This window comes from Haliotis rubra, unplaced genomic scaffold, assembly GCF_003918875.1.
Source record: "Haliotis rubra isolate DU_JTF1 unplaced genomic scaffold, ASM391887v1 Scf9, whole genome shotgun sequence".
NCBI classification, from domain to species: domain Eukaryota; kingdom Metazoa; phylum Mollusca; class Gastropoda; order Lepetellida; family Haliotidae; genus Haliotis; species Haliotis rubra.
In genome coordinates this window covers 457,493-481,373 of record NW_025767634.1, presented here as the reverse complement: position 1 = coordinate 481,373, position 23,881 = coordinate 457,493, and the positions used below count along the sequence as shown (strand labels likewise).

General features: G+C 39.6%; 1 long non-coding RNA gene across 2 annotated transcripts; it reads right to left on the bottom strand.

Annotated features, from left to right (window-relative positions):
• Positions 1–447: 447 nt before the first annotated feature.
• Positions 448–23,881, bottom strand: LOC124263825. 2 transcript variants are annotated; one of them, XR_006894962.1, is made up of 6 exons: positions 23,870–23,881; positions 11,160–11,166; positions 4,606–4,670; positions 2,861–2,894; positions 1,761–1,790; positions 448–583 (listed from the first exon to the last, which is right to left on the bottom strand). It is a non-coding gene; the product is annotated as an uncharacterized LOC124263825 (long non-coding RNA). The 2 variants fall into 2 exon arrangements; XR_006894961.1 differs by lacking the exon at positions 23,870–23,881 and adding an exon at positions 16,395–16,429.

Genomic DNA, 23,881 nt, shown 5'->3' with positions numbered 1-23,881 from the left:
AGGTGTTTGTGATCGTAAATCGTATAACAAACTATGATGCACGTTCCTCGTACCCGTAACCAATATATTGAATATACGAGTTTGGGTTCCACATTGTCCCCAGTGTCGCGATTGGTGCTGACCCGACCTTTGAGTGAGTGATCGACTTGATTCGAGATTAACGCCATTACCTGGAAATGTATAGGATCAAAGTCAGCGCGAATCTGTAATTCCAACTAGCAATATTGCTTCCTGGCACGCCCAAAGGATGCCTCTCTGCACTGCATAGTTTGGTGCCTTGTGCAAATAAAAAGGCTTTAGACATGAAACCAAGTCAGTCCGCTCAGTGTAGTTGAAACGCGCATCAAAGCTAAACATCATGAGTTATATTTCTGCAGGCATTTCCGGTTTGGGCTTGGTGTTATTCATATTATATACTTGGACAACTCATCACACCATGACAAATGATACTGGCAGATTTAAGAGAATTTTATTCCGTTTCAAAAGGGAATATCACAGTAACATGTGTTACAGCCGTTGGCATCCTTGGTGTATACCACACAGGCTGGGAGATACATGGGGCACATCGGGGGCTGGCAGTCTGCTGCAGGGAGAAACCATCACATAGCATCAGCTGATGAAGTGATTAAGTGTTCATCATCTATCATAGCCAACCATTGTCAGTGGGACTCATCAACCTATTACAGATACCCACTGGTATATGAATATTATAGAGATCCATTTCCAGCTTATATCATGGAGTACTATTATTGCCGATGCAATGCAGGAAATCAGTGATATTAGCACAGAACCCATTACCCACTGCAACATTTTCATTTGCATGCAAACCATTCTCACCATTAGCACAAGACCCACTGTGATCAAGTGTCATAAAACTACTTTTATTTAAAGATTGATAGATTGATTGATTGATTGATTGTAGTTTATCGTAGCACTCTTTATTTAAAGAACCATCAATTATTAAGTCAGAGTCATCAGAACATTTTGACGAGTTGCAAGCTATGGTGACAGTGACTAACAGTGAGTGAGTGAGTATGGTTTTACGGGGCTTTTGCAATATTCCAACAATATCACGGGATGATGACAGAAACGGGCTTCACACACTGTACTAATGATGGGTATCGTAACCGGGTCTTTGGCATGACGAGCGAACGCTTTATCCACTAGGCTAGTCCATCGCCCATACATCTAGCCTTGAGGCCGTCTCCAATAGTTGTGAGTCCGACTGTGAAGGTTATCATAGTCTTATAACCTGGCATTCAGCTAAGTCGCGGATAATATCTACCAAATAATCTGTCATTTCCAACCGTTATAGGGGCGGTGGGGTAGCCTAGTGGTTAAAGCGTTCGCTCCTCACGCCGAAGACCCGGGTTCGATTCCCCACAATAAGTCTAATATTAGGCTCCATACCGCTCTAGTGTTGCACATACATTGTATTAACTCATAACTGCTGTGTACTCTTACAAATAATAATATACTACCACTACGTTTTAAACGATTGGGGCGATGGTATAGCCTAATGGTTAAACGTTCGCACGTCACGACGAAGGCCCGCGTTCGATTCCCCTTATGGGTACAATGTGCGAAACCCATTTCTGATGTCCCCCGCCGTGATAATGCTGGAATATTGCTAAAAGCGGCGTAAAACCATACTCACTCACTCCAACCATTACACTGACTTATCCGTCAACGAGAAACACCTAAGCCTATGTTTTACCATGGAATGTATGGCCAGACTAATACTGTGACAAGGCTCTTACCATCTCGGCTTGAAAGGTCGGCCGCTCTACCTTAAATCAAAAACAAAAGTTACGAAAGCTAACAGTAAGGTCCTCAAAACAAATACTAATGCATGTTAATGTGTAGTCTGTCATACATACCCTGAAACAAATATCTCCAAGAGAGCCTATGCAAGTCTTGAATATGTGGCAAATTTAAATTCCCACAGTTTCAATTTCTGAAAATGAAGAAAGTGTCTGGGCCCCTTTTCGTGAAATTTTATGATTATTTTTTAAGAACAGTTTTTTCTGTAAAATATGCTCATTTCGGAGACTAGATGTTAGTCAAGTCAAGTCAAGTCAAAGATGTTTATTGTATTTCAGGCCTCCGGCCCATATACATTGGAGTTACATGCAATCACATACACCTTGAATACAGAGATGATTTTAACAGAATATCACGCTTAGACATGCATTGTACATGTACTGTGATAGTTTAAAGTTGATACAGTTGTCATTAGTAGACAGGAATTGTTTAATGCTACAGTAGGTGACTTGGAGAGGTAACATTCAGGAATATATTATAAATGTAAGATGGACAGACAAATAAACAATGAATTTCGTTTTCAATAGATAATTTACACAATGGGCAAATTATATCTTTGAAATCTGTCGATGGACATACGTCTTCCTATCATTAAGTTTGATAGGCCTAATCTTAGTCGTATCAATGAATTTCTCAACTTTCTGAATGTTAGGTGTGTTGGTTACTTTTCTGGTTTGAGTAGGGTTATAAACATTCTATAGGAATCATATCTGAGCTATTATCTAGTCTAGTTAATGTGAAACAGTTGATAAACAAGAGGGAAAACATCACAAATAATGTAACGTAATGAAAGGATTTAGGATAAAGTAACATAGATCAGTATTTACTCTGTGTGCCACACTGTATTCTCAACGGAGCTTTATTAGGTCAGTATATAACAACTTTCCTGTGCAGCTCTCCCCTGACAATAATCGTCTCGTTATAAACCAATACATCCATCCACTCTCACCTGCAACACGTTCAATCTGTGTGTGCGCGGTCAATGTAATGACATTTATTTCAAGGAGTTGATCAATACATGAATATAAATCTCTACCTTCAATCAGCGTGGACGCCGAAACCAAAACAATCTGAAAGTAATCAGAATGTATATATACGTTTAATCTGCCTTCATTAACACTTATTGCTGACACCTCGTTGCCTCCCCTGCTTAATGGAACTCTTTAGCGATAAAACTTATGAGTATAATGAACGTGTATGGATATTAGACACGTGTTTAACCAAGGTTTAGCATTGGCCAATATCTCTCTACATCCCCCGAGATTTAAACATGTTTAATAACAGCTATAAACACGTGTCTACAGTCATAATAAATCCCTGTCAACAACAGAGTCGATTTATATGATTCCGGCTGCATAATGCATGTGTAACTTTAGTAATCACAATCCCACAACGGTGAAAGCTGGTGATCGTGCCTTGTCTCAATGGTGGCACCCGACACAAACACGAGTGAGTGAGTTAGTTTAGTTTTACGCCGCACCCAGCAATATTCCAGCTATATGGCGGCGGTTTGTAAATAATCGAATCTTGACCAGACAACTCAGTGATCAACAGCATGAGCATCGATCTACGCAATTGGGATAAGATGACATGTGTCAGCCAAGTCAGCGAGCCTGCCCACCCGATCCGTTAGTCGCCTCTTAAAACAAGCATGGGTTACTGAAGATCAATTCTACCCCGGATCTTCACGGGTGGAAAAAGAGCATTGCCTCGTCACTTTGTACAAAAGCCTACTGCTGCTACACTATATCATATTTTTTCAGCGACATTTCACGTTGCTTCGATTATTTTCTCGTTACTTCAATTATTGTTTCGTTGCTTCGATTATTTTTCGTTGCTTCAAGTTTCTTTCAAAAACTTGAAATTTCTCTTGAAACAACGAGAAAATACTCGGAGCAACGTGTAAATATTGGAAATTTCAAGTTTTTGAAAGAAACTTGAAGCAACGAGAAACCCCCCAAAAACAACATTAGGCTTTCGTAACTTTGATGCACCAGTGCTAAAGTGTCCTCCGGGTGTGTACCATAAATCTTTGAATTATTGAGTCCTTGAATGTGTAACCTTGATCAAACAAGAACAGTAGGGCGTTTTTCGAAATCCTGGCAGAAGAAAAAACATGCTCGATTGTAGAATGTGGCATTTTGACACCAAAGGCGGAATACTGGTCGATTTAAAGGGAATCGTGACTTTCATCACCCTTGTCATGCATCTTGTGGAGGATGCTTTGTCACTCTGAATTTTTGCGCATAGATCTAAATATAACACAGAGGAGGTCGTCTTGCTCACATCCTGTTTCCTGTTGGGTAAATCAGCAGACAGGATTTGTCTGTTAGACTGTTGTTTAACAATATCGGATCATCGTTACACCAAGTTTTGTTAAATTGTATCGTTTTCAAACCGTACAGAAATTGCGAAGGGACTATAAACGTATACTCCTTAAAAAGCACGTTTGCGCTTAATTTGGTAAGAGAGTTGCGTAAAAATAATAGAAAAAGAACAACAATATTTACTGTGTATCCTCAGTTATTACTGTTGGTGATTTAACGAGCGCTTCCAAGATAATAAAGATACACAACACACATCAAACCTACTATGAGATTTCACGGCGGGGGACACCAGAAATGGACTTACAGATTGTACTGAAGGTGGGGAATCGAACCTGGGTATTCGGCATGACGAACGAACACTTTAACCACTAAGGGTACCCCAGCGCCCTCTATAATTTAACCAGGACTGACATCATTACTCTGGTAGTTTGTATTTCAGTGTTAAACAACTTACCGCCAGTACAAGTAGCCCCTTCATGTTCAGCCTGAAAGTTGTATAGTATCAGTAGAGTTATAGCTCTGGTCCATTGCTTGCTCGATAGTCCAAATAATGTTGACCATCATAATTATAGTATGTGGGTGAGTGAGTTTAGTTTTACGCCGCACTCAGCAATATCCCAGCTGTATGGCGGCGGTCTGTAAATAATCGACCAGACAATCCAGTGAACAACAGCATGAGCATCGACCTACACAATTGGGATACGATGGCATGTGTCAACCACGTCAGCGAGCCTGATCACCCGATCCCGTTAGTCGCCTCTTACGACAAGCATGGGTTACTGAAGATCAATTCTATCCCGGATCTTCACGGGTCTAATTATATTATGTGTAGGCTATTTACTGTTTATAACCTCATCATCAAATTATGTCATTATATGATAAACACAAATTAAATTGTCACATACCAATACATGTGTGTGTTATTCAACTCTGGAACATACATAGACCGAGATAAAAATACAAAGGTAAATCGTGATCACTCACAGTTTAAGCCTGTCTCTACGTCGGCGAAGTTAGGGATGGGATCGTGACATATGTGTGTATACTTATCTACTTATCTCTTGTGACATACCATTGTCTAGTGCGTACAGTTCCGGGAAATAATGTTTCATACAGGGAAACCTTATCAATCAGAGTCCTGTTCCTATTGTGGCGGTGGGTAGCCTAATAGCTAAAGCGTTAGCTCTTCACGCTCAAGACCCGCGTTCGATTCCCCACATGGGTACAATATGTGAACCCCATTTCTGGTTTCCCCCGCCGTGATATTGTTGGAATATTACTAAAAGCAGCGTAAAACCATACTCACTCACTCACTCTTGTACATGAATGGGTGAATATTGTTTACTCCGCTTTTAACGTCATTGCACCAATATCATAGTGTTGGTTTAAACATTGTGTCGATCTAGGGAATCGATACCCGGTCGAATGCTTCACCAACACGCTACCTCACCTCCCCGATAGGTACATGTACGTTATGTCTCCCAAAATATGTGTAACTGCAATATGTCTCAGCATAATCGTCCTGATTGTGGAGTTTCTGGCATAGTTTCTTGTATAATCAGTTTCATGTGAACTCGTGTAGTCCGTTGTCAATTCGAGCAACACAAAGTAAACTCTTGAAACTTTGATTGACCAAAATACACAAACATTAAAACTGTTACTTTGCACAAAGCACCACTTAGATACTTGCATTTCAATACATCCTCAGGATAGCCATTTATTTTCACAGAGATGATGAACATTCGTCCACGGGTTGTCATGGGATTTATCACATGTTTACTGCTTCTCATGATGAATCATAGAGATTTATCATAGGGAATTATCACATGATGATGATCATCAGAAATGATGATCATAGATTATCACAGAAATGATGATCATAGGGAATTATCACAGATGATGATCATAGATTTATCACAGAGATGATGATCATAGGGATTTATCACAGAAATGATTATCATAGAGATTTATCACAAGAATAATGATCATGATGATCATAGAGATTTATCACAGAAATGATGATCATAGGGAATTATCACAGAAATGATGATCATAGAGATTTATCACAGAAATGATGATCATAGGGAATTATCACAGAAATGATGATCATAGAGAATTATCACAGAAATGATGATCATAGGGAATTATCACAGAAATGATGATCATAGGGAATTATCACAGAAATGAAGATCATAGGGATTTATCACAGAGATGATGGACATAAACAATCTTCGGCCCGGAATCTACCAATTTTACAAGTATCAAACGACAACGGAGTGTGACACATCGACACTGTTGACATTCAAATGAAAGTTATATGGTTGTGCTACATTCATTATTTGTGAAACTGGGCACTATCGGAATAATAAGGAGCGACCACGTGGTAATTTTGGAAAGCCATAACTGGTGACCATAACATTCGTAACTTTGGTAACTGCTTGTCATCGTAACCCTATGGAATGTGTTTTGGCACCTCAAAACAATCAATGGTTTGTCTCATCCCACCTTGACTTTGTACATGGAACGCAACATAGGAGAGTAACAGAGAGTATGAATTAGTTGAAGCACTCGTAAAATCATTTATTATCCTTTTAGGGGGATGGGATTGGTATTTAACTCAATGATTTCTTCAAGTATAATTGTATTATAATATGTTTTGTCGTGCACGCGTGCTTGTGTGTGTGTGGTAGGCAAAAAATGTGAGCAATTCGAAAATTTGAGTAAATATTTAGTTTCCCCAACAACGAATTGATATCAACCCCAAACCCCATAGCAAAGATTGAATTGCCGTTATGAACTTCTGATCACATAAACGAGGCCTGATGATGTTGGCTACAAAGAGGCATCAAAGGAATTAGCCTGTCAGAATTGGCGAATATATACACTCACGTTGTATACTGTTGTCCATGGCTACTTGTATAGCTAGTATGAAGAGTTTGGTGACAAACGCAAATGTTGACATGCGGTATATAACTATGAAAACGCATTTCTGTATGAAATGTCCTGTGTAAGTTCGCGGTGTCAGAGTCATGAATGGGATGTCCTGTGTATGTTCTCGATGTCAGAAGCTACTTTGTGAATTAGGAGACGAAACAAATCGGTTTCAAAGGCTGACACTGTATTACCTGGTTATAGAACCTGTAATACTGTCCACGACACACACACACGTATGTACACACGAACGAACACCTTCTTGCCCCCAACCCACTTTAATTAACAATGCTCCCTGATTTCATCCAAGTGCTGAACGGCTAAGACCTGCATCACGTATGACTCTCATCCCAAAGTAAACTGGCATGCCGCGACACCACGGGTGAGTGAGTGAGTTAAGCTTTACGCCACACTCCGCAATATTCCAGCTATATGGCGCCGGTCTGTAAATAACCGAGCCTGGACCAGATGATCCAGTGATGAACAGCATGAACATCAATCAACGTAATTGGGATACGATGTGTCAACCACTCAGCGAGTCCCTTTAGTCGCCGCTTACGACAAGCATTTGTTATTGAAAATCAATTCTAAACCGGATGTTCACGGGTCCGTGACAGCACTGAAATACAAATCTAAATGGCGTACAAAATAACGTCCTCTGCTCCGACCCTTCTCCCTTCAACAGTGAGTAGCCCAATGGTATATAGTTCACTTTGTGCATCGCGCCTTCTGTGTAGTCTTGTAGCCTGGAGCATCGCTCGACGTCATCCATTCCAAAAGTATAGTGTTTCAGGTTTCAGTTCCTTGGTTGTTGAGTCCCCGCTGTGAAGGGTGAAGATTCCAAGACCGCCAAACAAACAACCGAGAAAAGGATGACTACAAAGATTTTATTGACATGTCAACAGAAACAATAACATACATCACGGTATTGCTAAGACTATTAAACAATCAACAGAAATACAAGCTGTTCAAACAACAAGCAGTTCATATTTCATACCACAATTGTAATTCAAGAACAGACAACATGTCTTGGATGACTCAACTTGCTATACACGCAGTGATATTCTATACAGACGATAATGTTGAACCCATATAATCCACACATTCGTTGAAAATGATGGTATGGACCTTCAAACAAAGTTTGTACGCTCGATACCATCTCCCGGAAAGCTGATTTTCGACAACGGAGGATCACGGCCCCATTCCACAAATCGACCCCAGTGCTAGGACGATCGAATCTCTCATATTTCACTATAAGTTCACGACAATCGTGTTGCTGAGGTCGCTTTTTGAAAGGGGCCCTGACTAACGAGGTTATGCTGGGTTAAATAGGAAACATGTATCATACATTGTCATGTACCAAACAAGCATGTTGATGATGAAAATCTTCTAGATGTCATGCAAAAGTTACTAAACGAATTATTCACGTATTTATATAAACATCCCTAACTCCATAAATCAGTATCAATATCAATGTAGCTAGGCACCCAGTTGATTATGATGTAACGTTACATCATATAAACACTAAAATTAGACCCAGGAGTTTCGTCATTGAAAATTTCGCCATTTCTTGAATCATCGTCACGTTTACGCATTTTGTAAATACCATGCCTTCCTATGTAGTAATCCTAGCAGCAATTTCGTGTGATCTAACGGCAGCTAGACACCCTTAAAATCGTCTAAGTGAGTAATTATACCGTCGCATTGACATTATTTCGGACATATTACAACTGAGATTGACATTAGCATGTCTCAGGGCTGATGCCTAACCCTAGATCTAACTTAATGGGAGCGTGTTGTAGGGATCGACCATATTCTGGATCAAGATCATTATGTTGTACTTTGAAAAGAAGCCCCATAGTTTCTATGGTATTTTCTATTTTCTTCCTGGTACTCCTATACTCTTCTGTAATACAAGAGTATAATCTAAAGGCTAAGACATAGAGCTTTTGTTCCAACTGAATGGAACAGCATCCAAAACATGATTATGATCATCATCATCAGCACCTAATACTCTTTTTCAGAGGAATTGTCGAACAAGTATTGGGCAAAAGCTGTAGACCTTTAACACACCCAGCATCATCATCAACATTACCTCTATCATCATCATTACTCCTCAAGAAGATCAACTGGTCTATCACTTAGAGCGTTGCGTTATCTATTCTGAAATTATCTGCCAGACATAATTAGTTGTCATAGAAACATCATCTTGTAAGGCCTTCGGGGCATCTACATAATAACACATAATGTATATGAAAGTTCAGTATACACAATGGTATATGGGTCTTCCAACGTTCACACGATATGATTCATTATACTTACGTCAATTTGAACTCAAGAGACAAAAATAAGGCACACTTTATTTCGACTACTTAACCAACAGCTTCTGAGAGTCCTTTATATACTACTTAAAGGGGGGAAAGGACACTAAACACTTCATTCATATTACTCTAATAGTTAAACTGTATATTTGGGATTACATTTTCTCAATGAAATACAAATTCAAATACTTTTGGATGATTGAGGAGTCAGGCACAACATCGCCAGTACACAAAGTCAGCGATCTAACCCACTGAGCCAGCGCACCAAAAACAAAGATGGAAGTCTGAAAACTGGTAGTCCAGATCAAGTACTTTGTGTACCCTTCTCAAAGTATACATTGGCACGGCTCACACGGCAGATAGCTATTAATACACAAGGCCTATTAAGAAATGGTCAAATGTTACACATGTTCTATTTGGGATTATATATTAGTTAATGTGTCTCTTGAAATATGAAAGAATCATCGGGTCTAATTTCTAGTGAGTGGTAAATGCTATTGAGAGTAGAGTTTTAATACCTAAAGTTAACATTAAAATGTACACATTGAATTCGAAATGGAATGTGATAATGAATAGGGAATGCACTAGTCACGGACGCACACATACACACACGCGCGCGCACACACACATTAACATGGAATCGACATGTCATCCTGTATATGACGTACACCAACCAGAATGACATCAAGTATAGAAACATTATAAGGTTTTAAATACCCATAAATTCCCGAACTTATGTTACCTGATTTTCTTTACAGCGCTGAATATGTTCATCACCTATCATAACAATATCAGCCGACTTCAGTACCTTTGCTTCCACACAAGTGTGACCTCAGAAAGGCAAAATAAGATCGATCAATGCATCAACGTGCAGTGTAGCGGTAATACACGGATCATACACTCTGTCTATCATGGCTGAATCAAAACAGGCGCATGTACCGCTGTGGTGAAACCGATAAAATGTGACATAAAATATTTTTGTATATATTTAACTGCGGAAAAAAACCAAATTCAATTCAATGTCACCTTCACATACATCCCAATATGAAAAAGAACATATCAGCTCTTCATAATAAAATCTTCACGGATAAAACAAATATTTCGCGATCTAATTGTTTGTTTGGCCTGATCATCCTTTACCTGACAACAGAACAAGGAGGACCATGATACAAAGCAACAGCACTTACATAGAGATATCAGCTGGACAAGAGACGCATTGTCAAATAGAATCCATGACAATAATCAATGGTTATATGGAATTGGTCAACACAACATCGATATATACAGGTTGAAGATCTGTGCTTCTGTTTTCTTTCTTTTACAAATCTTTTGAAACATACCTGTATCCAGGTGAGTGAGGTCCAGAGCATGAGATGAGTAAGAACAGTTCTGATGACACATGCATTATAAATCAAAACGAGCATTGTTTGTGTGTGTATCTGTTATTTAACGTCGCATTCAGCAATAATCAAACTACATGACAGCAGTCTGTAAATAGTGGAATCTGGACCAACAGAAACATTATCTAAGCAGTTGGACTAAAACGACATGTATGAATCAAGTCACAGAGCCTGACTACCTGATCCCGTTTAATAATTATTAAATTTGCTGACCCAATTTCGAGCCCACTGGAACCATTTGGTCAAACCATTCTAGAGATCATGCTAGTTCTTACTCAACAATGAGGCTTGGGTATTCATTCGTTCGCCAACACATGGTGTCAGTGATCTATTCATAAATTTCCCCACAATATTACTTTTATGCTAAATTAAATCTGTCTTATCAGATAATAAAGGCCGAATATTTTCTGGCGTTGACGTTTATTGTTAACAAATCCACGTTCAACCTTACATAGCCTTGTCTATAACACCCACAGCCTGGTCGGCGTGTACGACGTGTGATGGTGTCATTGTCGTTGTTTGTACAGCTAGCCCCTCTGATTTATTACCCCCGGTAGACATGTGGGTTGAAGTCACTATTATACTAGACAGAAACAATTCAGCCAGTGGCAATTGCTGACAAAGAACTTAAATATACGTGAAGGCCTCGTGAGAACTCGTTAGTGCTGCACCCAAGGGTCTTCCCGTCAAGATACGACTTAAGGTTGAACTCCTCTTGCTTAATTATCTATACTGATGTCCTTTCTCAGGGGAATGCCGAGGATCGACCATCACAGATCCTTTGGATTGCACAATAACTTGGGGTGATCTGATAGATGTCTGACATTCGAGTTTGTTTTTTTCATACATACAGATTGGCGGCGATTACTAATGACACTTAACAGGAATGGACAATGAAAACAGAAAACCCGAGGACATTCGACAACAACGAATGTGATACCATGTTATTGGCATTTGAGACACAGACACAACACGACACTTAAGGCTATAATGGTATAGTCGGGTGTATATAATGATTGTATGACTATCACGTTCCTATTTCTGTTACTAATATTGGAGATCGGCGTTAAACACTACTGAATTAACTCCAGTTGCTTTAAGTTTAGCCTCTGGCTCTTGTGTACAGCAAATATGAATACTGACAGATTACACTAATTAGGTTCGAATTCATTATTTATTATTCACAAAATAAATTAATCCTTTCCGACTTTAATTATTTTTTATCTGTCGATGATGATTGGATATTAGGATACTGATTGGTTTTACGTACAATTGCCCCACAAACGTTTACTAATATAACGTAAAACTTGCTTTTCATGGATTTTAAAGTACTAGGTTTACATGTTCATAAATGTCATTGGTAATTTGGCACTTTGCCATACCGTCCACACTGAATATGTAACGTTTGTCAGCTTAATCGGAAATAGACGGATTTCAAATTACTGCATAAATATCAAATAATTATCATAGGTTGTTTTGAGTTTCGAAAATGATCCCTCACATTTTGATGGAATACATTAGAAATTCATTTTGGTTGCCACACATTTATTTATCCTTATTTTCAAACACAATTTCAAATGCATTTTGTGGAGATTTTGTATGATTAAAGAGAGGGATGCAGTGCTGTTATTCGTCGATTTCGCTACCCAGTTTACATTCCTTGTTCATGAACCCAACCATAAATCAGAACATGCAATGAGCATGGTACACCTGGTTTTAGTGTATGAATGGGATTCCTACCACACTCGCCTAACACTGAATAAAGAAATATGTAGCGGAGAGTGTTACATTGAGAGACCGTGTACAATCGTACAGGTGCACTGAACGCAATTGATGTACCTTAGTTAAACAAGTTCCAAATTCAGATTTCGGCGCGATACAAAAGGACTGTCCTTATCTTAGCATAAAGCAACTTTGAAGAAGTCCGTACAACAGGTTGCCAACCCACTACACTGAAAACTGGGTATCCCATGTGTTCCAATTGTCCCCTGACTTAGCTTATGTGTCACTTTTCCTAGAAACAAATTTGTTAAGAAACGCAGCACAATCTATTGAACGGGTAAGTTGCAAGCAGATTTAACGATCACTTGTACAGCATTTCGGTTATAACACGACGTGTCGGCTTGAAGTGGCAAGATAGCTTGGAGTGACGCAAGTCGAAGATCTTTGCCATTATTGTGTGTGTTGTGTTTGTCGTTCCTCGTCGCACTCAGCAACATTCCAACTGTATGACGAACGGGAATCTGAACAACGACCATAGTTAAGGGACATCACGACATTAAGATCGCCCAGCCATTCGCGACCCTGTTTAGGTTTGAGTTCAACAGAATATATGAATTTCATTCATCAGATCATGCACCGTCACCTCGTTATCAGTATAACATTATAACATGAACATAAATAAATGATGTTATCATGGTTTTTGGAGTTTAAGTGAGGGATACTCGATTTGTTATATCATGTTTCCTAACACCTTTGGATGATATCTCGTGTTTGTTGGTATAACGAAACCTGATTTATGAGGACCGCGTTAATCCTTAATCTGTACAAGTACTATGGGGAACGTCAGTGTATATATATGAGTCATTACTTGCTAACAATCATTCCGAGATGTATTGAGATGAAGGTACAATATATCTTCGTAAATAAAGACAATTTCAGATTACTGCGGTCTATCGAAACAATTGTATTTAAAATATAGATAGTTTTCTTCAGGTATATACAGTTCCCATAGTAGGATGTCCGCATACGCGGGGTCGCCTCATGAAATACGTGGGTGGGTTATTGAAAACAATGAAGCAGCAGTAGCGTGAGAGGCAGCAGCAACGTGGAGGACGGTAACACTGATGAGGTAGCGGCGTTGCAGTTGTCGGTGAAGCATACTTCAATACACAGAGTTTTGTTTTGACCCTGAGGGTTGTAACACGTGCCCTTGTCCATCGTGGAACAGTCCCGACGGAACATCAGCAGGATTTCTGCAACATAGACAAAAGTACATTGTTTACGCAACACAGAACATGGCGGGAGTAAATTGCACCTGGTGATGTAGGTAAGTTTAGAATGCAGGTAAATGTAGTAAATTTGAGATGTTTTAAAGCATCACGAAACCTTGTGAACTTTGACATGCCCATAGACAACAAAATATTTAAATTCAAATGGTACCCATTCATTTACGAGCAATTTACATGTGCTGTTAGGTTCAATTAAAACAGTACATGTGCTATCTTGTTCACACTAACTGTCTGGTTGAATTACAGGCACCGGTTGTTTGGCGGATATGCTGATGTGCAGGGTCAGGGAACATACATATACTTTCTAATGAAACTTGTGTAAGAGCCGAATGGTTTCGGTATTGCAGCATCTCCATTTCGCAAACACCTGGTGTTGTATAATATTGGATCATATGATAGTTGTCATCGCGATTTAGCCACGTAGAGCTGGCAGAAAGATACCAAAACGGATTAAAGTGATTCAAGGAGTATTTGAGAGTGAGGATGGAACGAGGAGGTCAGGTGTTAACTTTAACAACTTGGTTCAAGTTTAGTTTATCCTAGAAGATTTCCAAATACACACAATGTCTCCTTGATAAACATTCAATCATGCAAAAACACGACTTTGGAACTATCTGATTTGATTCAGGAAAATGCTGTTGACATTCTTTTTCACACTGAGACATGGTTACGAGAAAAGGGGGATGAGGTGAAAATCGCTGAGCTGACACCCCCTGGATACAGCTGTATACATGCTCCCAGATCCCATCGTGCTGGTGGGGGTGTAGCAGTGATACATAGGTCTAACATTCAGATAGAATGTTTAGACAATTTGGAACAATTCAAAAGCTTTTAGTCAATCAACAATAAAATTAGTTCTGGAAATACTTGTGCTCATGTTGTGTGTTTGTATCGTCCACCGTCGTCAAAGAAAAACCAACTTTCAACCTCTGTATTCCATGATGAGTTGTCTGTACTCGTTGAGAGGTACAATCAGTTAAACACTATTTTGCTAGGTGATTTTAATATTCACTACGATAACAGTCAGTGCTCAGATACAAAGAAGACGAAAACTCTTCTCAAACAACATAGTTTGTGTCAGTATGTTGACGCTCCAACACATAAAGGAGGCCATATCCTTGACTGGGTAATATCCTCTGAAAGTAGTTCCTTGGTGACTTCAGCCAATGTGCAGGATATACAACTGTCTGATCACTTTATGGTTTCTATGACCTGGAGTATGGACAGACCTCAGCGTCAGACTATCAAACAATCCTGTCGTAATCTGAAGTCTATTGATAATGACGAGTTTCTAAGAGATCTTGTGAACTCCAACTTACTCCAAGACCCCCCGGATGATGTAAACCAACTTGCTGAGCTGTATTATTTCACATTGTCATCTCTCTTAGATAAACATGCTCCATCAGCTCCGAAGGAAATCATTGTCAGATCAGGGACTCCTTGGTACAATGAGCAGGTTCTCTTAGCCAAGCGGAAACGCAGAGCTGCAGAGAGGAAATGACGGAAGAGTCGCTTTGAAATTCACCGTCAGTTGTATAAGTCTGAGCGGAACTCTTGTGCTAGGGCTCTTAGAGGAGGGATCTAGTTACTGTACTAAGAAACCCTCTGACAATTTGAAGAATCCTTACTTCTATCACAAATTCATGGGATCTCTACTTGGCAAGAAGAACGATACCCTATTACCATCGTCCACTAGTGACAAGGATCTTGCAGACAATTTTTCAGCCTACTTCTCAAGTAAAATTGAAAATATCAGGAAAAGCTTTGACCAAACATTTCTTGACACACAGAATCCTCCAACATGTCCGCCCGATGATAGGATCTGCCTTGACAGCTTTGATTCTTTCACTGAGGGTGAGATAGCTGCACTCATCAAACGGTCAAAAAAGACATTGTGTCCTCTCGATCCAATGCCAACTCGTCTCCTTGATGACTTTTTGGAGACTCTTTTGCCAGTTATCACGAAACTGATCAACTTGAGCTTAGTTAATGGTGTCTTTCCAGAGATGTTCAAGCAGGCTGTGGTAAAGCCATTACTTAAGAAAGACAATTTGGGTATCAATACTCTCAAGAAATATAGACCTGTCTCCAACCTTTCTTTCCTCTCCAAGATCCTTGAACGTCCAGTTGATGTCAGACTCAGATCCTATCTCTCTTCAAATGATTTTTCTTAATAGATTCCAATCAGCCTATCGTCCTAGGCACAGTAATGAGACCGCCTTACTTCAAATCCTGAGATGCCATGCGGACTTGGGTAATGTGTCACTTCTCCTCTTGCTTGATCTCTCAGCGGCGTTCGACACGGTAAACCATCAGCAGCTCCTCAGCCGTCTTCATGGCGACTATAACATACAAGGGGATGCATTGGCCTGGTTCCATTCTTATCTGAGTACTAGGAATCAGTCAGTTCTTGTCTCTGAAAGCATGTCTGAGTCAACGATCCTAGAGTGTGGTGTACCACAGGGCTCAGTCCTTGGGCCGCTTCTCTTTGTGTTATACACATTGATAACTTTGATGTGAATCACCACGCATTTGCAGACGACCTCCAATTGATGGATTCCTTCAAACCAGATGATGTACAAATAGCCAGATCAAGAGTGAGTCAGTGCACGAAGGCAATTAGTTCATGGATGATGACAAATGAGCTGAAGCTCAATGATGATAAGACTGAGGCTATGCTGATTGGCACATCGCAACGTCTGAAAAGGATAGACTCTACGGACATCACAGTAACCAACTCAGATATCCCACTCTCATCCAGTGTAAAAAACCTAGGTGTTTATCTTGATCCTTGTCTCAACATGGAGCAACATGTGAACCATCTCTGTAGAGTAAGCTACTTCCATCTCCACTCTATTGGTAACATCCGCCATCTTGTAACCACAGACGTCTGTTCTCACTCAGTCACTTGTTCTCTCCAGGATTGACTATTGCAATAGCCTACTGTTTGGAATCTCCAATGATCTTCCCTTCAGACTTCAAAAACTTCAAAATGCTGCCGCCAGAGTTGTCACTAAAACATCCAAATGGACTCACATAACCCCAATCCTCCAGAGTCTGCATTGGCTGCCGGTTGAAGCCAGAATTCATTTCAAGATCCTCACTCTTGTTTTCCGCTGCAGACACGGCCTAGCTTCTCCATACCTCTCTGACATGTTGTCAACATATATGCCTGCCCGTTCTCTCCGCTCCCAGAATCAAGATCTTCTCTCAGTTCCCCAAGTTCATCTCAAACACTTTGGCCATAGGTCATTCAAATTTGCAGCACCAACCCTGTGGAACAGTCTTCCTACTCCCATAAGAAATGCTTCATCCTTACATGCATGTAAGACGTGGGTAATAAATAAAATACCACAATCGGTCTCATTACATACGAATTATACGAAAGTCTTGACCTTCCTATGATATCACAGGAAGGACACTCGTTTCGTATAATTCGTATGTAATGAGACCTCGTGTAGTATTCTCTATATACGCCAAATGGAATCTGTGTCGGCGCATATTCGAGACTGTTTATTCTCTGGTCTTGACATTTACATTTCAAAGGTTATGGGATACATACGTTTTCATATCAAAGGGCTATGAATATACAATCGTTTCTTACAATTCGGTTTCGGTTCAGATGCTAACACCGTTATCAAACATCTTAGTACCTGCATTCATTGTATTTAAGAAATTGTATATCAGTGTATTTATATACCTTGTTCATGATACCTCTAAATGCCAGTTAAAGAAGCTATAAGTTTAGGTTTTGGATGTTTTGTACTAAATGATGCCTTCTTTGAAACTGAAACGGCGCGTGTGTATAATAAGGGTAATTTATTAACCGCTGCATAGATGTGTATGCTATAATATAGGCTAACAGATGACGAAGTACTCTTTGAGAGTCCTAAATCAAATGTTTTGGTTCTGCCAACCGACCGATGTTTGATCTGCTATTTCATAAGATATTGAACGAGTATTTAACTCACACGGTTGAGCCCTATCATTAGCTGCAACGGATACTTAATATATATTTGATACAGGTCTGAGTTTGACAGAACGTTTATCGCTCTATTGCTTTAAGCTTACTCTGTCACTCAACGTCTACAAGCTAACTCACTTACGCGTACGGTCTTTTGCAGTGTTCGCATGTGTCAGTGATTGTGATTGATGTGTGGGAGATCAGTTCACCATGGGATACGCTGTGCTCACCGAGGGAGATGATCACAGGGATCCGAGACATAATGAACATCTCATCACTGACTGTCTGTCACTGCTTCAGACGAAAGGGCTGGACGTGGGGTGTGGGCGTGTGGATTGTTTTAGATACAACAGTTCTTCTGCCACTGAGTAAATGAGTATTGTTTGATGTCAATTAAAGCAATATTCATGTAGCCACCAGAAGTAATCTTCACACATTGCCCTACGTAGTTGGTTGGTTGGTTTGCAGTTTAACGCCGCAATATTCCAGTTATATGACGGCGGTCTGTACATAATCGATTATGGACCGGATAATCTAGTGATCAACAGTATGAGCATCGATCTACGCAATTGGGATACAATGACATGTGTTAACCAAATCAGCGAACCTGACCTCCCGTTGCCTCTTACGACAAGCATGGGTTCCTAAAAACCATGTCCAACCCGGTTCTTCACGAGTCCCCCATGTAGGGATTATAGTGAGCGAGTAAGGTTTTACGCTGTTTTTAGCAATATTTCAGCAATATATGGACACCAGAAATAGGGTTCAGGCATTTCACGTGAAGCGAACGTTATAACCCCTAGGTTACCGCACCGAACTGTAGAGATTGGCACCAATAAGGTTAGCGTTAACCACTAATGAAGGAGCCGCACCCAGTTTTCAGGACATCCACCCATGCCACTCCATCCTTCACGTTTGAATGTAAATACACATGTGTTTTAACTTGGATCTCTAGCGCTGATACACTTCTGGATAACCACCTCCTCAGTATCACAGTTCCAAGGTTATTAGTATCATTTTGTTTTACTTATGTCATGTTCTTGCATTTTGCTTGCACGAAAAAAAGAATCTTGGACGCAAATATGAGTGAATACAATACCAAGTCACCGTTGGTTGGGACGGTTTATTCTTGTCGACAAATGAGGTGCAAATTGAGGGCCATCTGGTTCTTATCAATACTATACCCTCGGTATCCCAAACACGGGCTATTATTCACATACGCCCTAATTCGCGGTTAGAGAGAATCAAAATATTCCCCTATAAAGAGCAGGTAGGTAAAGTATGTAAAAAAATCTACCTTACCCAAGTATATCCTTTGACATACCTCTAAACCCTGACATGCCTATTTTATTTTGTAGTTGTTTCAGAACTTACATAACATAATACAAACATATATACTACCCATCAAAAGTTTAGACTCACTAGTGTAAATGTAAGCACTTACTTGTCCACTGTTCTAAACTAGCTTTTTGCAAAATATTCCATACTGTTTAAAGGTACTGTTTAGTTATGAACTGGTGTATTGTAAAACATATTCGTAACATTGAAAAGATTATTGTCATGAGTTCAGTAAATGATTAAAATCTGTGAAAATTGGCGAATTCTTAACAAAACTTTACACCAAAACGAATCTGTTCACATGCACGACATTTGCTCATGCCTTTCGCAATTTGAAGCATCATCCTTGTGCAATTCATCTGCATAAGGTTTTCAGTTGGTTCCCCCCAAGTTGGTGGAGAAATTCATCTTCGATGTAACCACATACATATACATAACATATAGTGAGTGCTTTCAGTGAGTCTAAACTTTTGATGGGTAGTATATATTGCATGGTTCAGCAAATGTACCACCAAATCATTGTCCAAGGAATAAAAACATTTCTTATTAATGGTTCATTTTTGTTTGACCGCCCGTTAACTAACAGAAATTGTCACATACTACTTCGCAGTGACGAAACTGTATAGTTGTTATTTTATACATCGTATGTCATTCTGGTAGCTCACCTTTCGCGGAAGCAGATTACTGTTACCTAGGCCTGTGTTGGCTCATGACAGGTCCACCAAAAGGACCTGCTCGAAATGACCTAAGGAGGCATTTACATGTGCGAAGGGCTCAGGAAGCACGTTTCACGTGCATCAAGCAGGCACCACTCAAATAGTGTTCTCACAGTTGCTGATTGAGCTCTACATAACTTTAATAATAAGGTAGTCAAAACAATGTAGTTCACACATTTAGGTGCTCTGGCCATGGTTTAAATAGGTTAGAGCAGTCTGGCCCTTGTTTCTAGTCGTTAAACTTGTTAGCCTCGGACCCTGAACAGACCATTTAATGATTAGGCACTATATCGGCGTGCTCTAACCGCTACATATATAATGTCAAGCACTAAACGCAAAAGAAACGTTACCCTCCTACCTTTATGAATTACTTAAAAACTATCAAAGATATGTTAGAAGGCATTAGTTTACAAGAAAGCTTAACAACACAGCTTTATGCAAATCACGAAAAAAATTCTCAAATGCATTCATATTTAGGTGAAATGCATCTTTTTCAGAAGAGTTAAATTGTCCTATTTTCGTCCATGCCGAAATAAACCAATAACAGTGATTTAGATGTCCAAAAGAAAGGTTGAAATAAAATTCTGCTTTGGGACAAAGATAAACCATTTAAAGTCACCATTTTTCAACTATTAAAACAAGAAACAACTGTTGTAGAGTGTGTAAAATTGTAAAATAATCATTCCTATGATTTCAGTCTTTTAAAACATTTTCTGCTGATTTGCATTAGTGAAAACAAGTAAAACGTGTCTTTGATATTGTGAAAAATGTTTAGGAACATCTACAATGATCTTTGTTAACATTTTTGCTTGCAAAGTAACATTTTTCCATTTTCTGTTTACACATAGCAATATCAATCGCCAAAACGCAGCAATATTCAAGCAGTATTTGCATCCATTTCACATGTAGAATGATTCTATAGGGTATGAAGAGAGCCTAGAAAAGATGATATGATACACAAGTACGAGAAATATGCCACGATTAACAGCTGAAGAGAGAGAAAGAGCCATTGGGATGGTGCAGATGGGGTCGACATACAATGCTGTTGCCAACGCCCTCGGATGCCACCGTATCACGGTTATAAGACTTATTCAGGGCTTCAGACAGACTGGGGTCACCGTAGACAGACCAAGAAGTGGACGTCCACGCATCACAACGCCAGCTGAAGATAGGTACCTCCGTCATTAAGGAAGGAGGGTAACGTTTCTTTTTTTGGCGTTTAGTGTATATACACATCACAGCACAGTCCTTGATGTAGATACAAATGTAGTGAGTGAGTGAGTTAGTATGGCTGTTTATCCATTTCAGCCAAGAATCCGGCAATATAAAGGAGGGCCACGTGCAACATATAATACTAAATATTAGGTACATTAAACTGAAGTGTAATCGTTCATCGTAAACACAAGTAGGAACTGGATCTTGCCGTAGGGAAATCAAAACAAAGAGAGGTCAATGAGGGAAATTAACCGTTGGCTCCTGCGGGGATTCAAAATGACTTCAAGACCTCGTTCTGTTTCTTCCAAGATATAGAAACTGCGTATATGAAATGTATCTATCGTGCACGCAATAACTTGTACATGATGGAAGAAACCCACCAGAGGTTTGGTGCACACCCAATACAATCTTTAGATAATGTAGACTAGTTGCAGTGTTACCGAGGAGAGATTGGAGCTAGTTTACAGAACAGGGTTGAGCTAAACTCGTGTTTTTACATCCCTCTTTCCTCCTATTAATTGAGCATTGATGACAGTAATTATTATACAAACAATAAGGGTCGTTAGTCTTTGGATTTACAAGTACTCCTTCTTATCCGTTCAAGAAGTCTCTCTGAAATGTCGTCACAAACAATAAAACCTCGATATACAGCTCTCAAGTCATTCTTGATTGATAGTAAACGTCAAATGCTGGATCGTAGGGTTCTTCGTGTCAGTGAGTAACAGCGTTTTGGGACACTTTCTTGGATTTTATTTCAGACGAGTCAGTTCCTGATTACATCCCAAGGCTGAAGAAGATCAGAACAGCCATCACGCCTCCAAGCATTTGTGTCGGAGTGCACTTTACAGCCGCACTGACTTTAAATCTAAAATGGAACATCCAATGCCTGTTGGTGGAAGGTATGCATGCTGTTATGTATAGAGTGTTACTCTGATGTATACTAGTCAAAGGAAGAACACACTATTCATTATGTGACTTTAGTTGAACTGTTATGGCCGTGACAGATGAACTATAGTTATTTAAAAAACCCAGGTGTTTTAAAAACCACTTTTTTGAGTTGCATAACATAGAATAAATAGTTTACTGACTAGTATCATATCATATACAGATGAACATACAGCCTCATTCAACCTAGGTGACTTTGCCATCACTGACATTAACATCTTAATGTCATCTGCAGTGACGATATTATCGTTATCTAGACACTCGGAATTTGAAAACAAAAATCAAAATTTTATGGGTTGGGGTCATTTTCTGTATTGTTTACATTATACCAGACAATGCAGGTTTAAGGCATGTGAACCAATGGACACAAGTAACAGATACAGTTACCTAGTATTGATGAAAACCCGTATTACTGCCAATAACACCTTATACTGGGCATTACATACTTTTTTTTCGGAATCGATATATCAGTAAGGGACCAAGATCATGGGGAATCTTATTAACTCAACCCTGATGTTGCTGATTAAGATTGGAATATTTGTTTTATTTTTTAGCTTCTTATTCCGAGGGTTATTGAGATCCTACGGGCATGAAGAGGCCTCGTAGCAAATATAAAACATATTGCTGTTAGTGTAACCGGGTTGTCGTTGTGCAACATGGGAAAACAATGACAACCTAATCAAATTCTCTAACACGCATGTTTCCAAGGAACGTTGCTATATATTTTATCACGATCAAGCTCCGTTGTCAGTTCGAGAGTTTGGCAATTTCTTGATAATGTGTATTATGTGCCGTAAGTGTTAGCGGGGACATTCAGTCATTCTTCGCTGCCATTTTGATTTTTATAACGTTTGATGATTAAAGGCATGTTGTGTTTACAATGTTCCGGCGCTGGTGACGTTTTCATGGTGTAACATGTTGTTGGATGCGTGACGTTGGTAGTTGATATTCCAACCAGTAGAATCAGGCCTAAGCCATTTTTAGCACATCATGAAACTCAAATGTCTGCTCGAGCACTTGCAGATTTAACGGGCGGTTTCCCAGTAAGGTATAATGAATTATCACCAATACCCCTGACAACTGCAACATACGACTCGCACGTCTACTGCCCCCACAGGAGCAGTGTAACATCATATCAGTATGTGATTGTTAACGAGCTGTGAACCTTGTCAGTGACCAGTAACACGATGCCATTAGTCCTACAACATATTGGTTAGGAACGAATGATTAACTGGTATTATATGGAGGGTCTCCATGGAAACTATTCTGGAGTTGATGTAATAAAATTCCTGCTGCAGTAGAGACAAAGATTGGCATGCAAAGGGAACGCCCACAGCAGTATACTTCCCGTTTGTAATTACATTGATCTTTAAGGCTTAAAGAACACGGTGACTTATAAGCTCTACAATGTAATTTTTCAGACAGAAAAAACTATGTTCATGTGTTCTCGCTTACGCCAGTCCGGCGCCTCACTGTTAAAATATTACCCCATTGTCTCATAGGAAAGGAAGAAAATACGTAATGGGAAAAAATATGGCATCTTCCTGAATTTTGTTTTTCACGATGGTATTTTTGTCAAACCAGTGTCAAATACCACGTTCGAGGACATGTATGATCAACTAGTGTCCAGACAGATATAAGATCTAATCCCTCAATAACGTCAGATTACTTTTCATCTTATCAATGCGCTGAAGACGTAGCGGCATAAGGATTAGGAACACATGATACCGGATATCACATGACGTATGCGTAATAGCGAAGATTGTAGATATATCAGACACCTATCATACAAGACGAATGTCTTAGTAAAGGTGTTGATAACACATACATGCTCATGACAAGGATTCCTCACTGGCATTCCTAGAATTTCCGATTACATATCGCCAAGG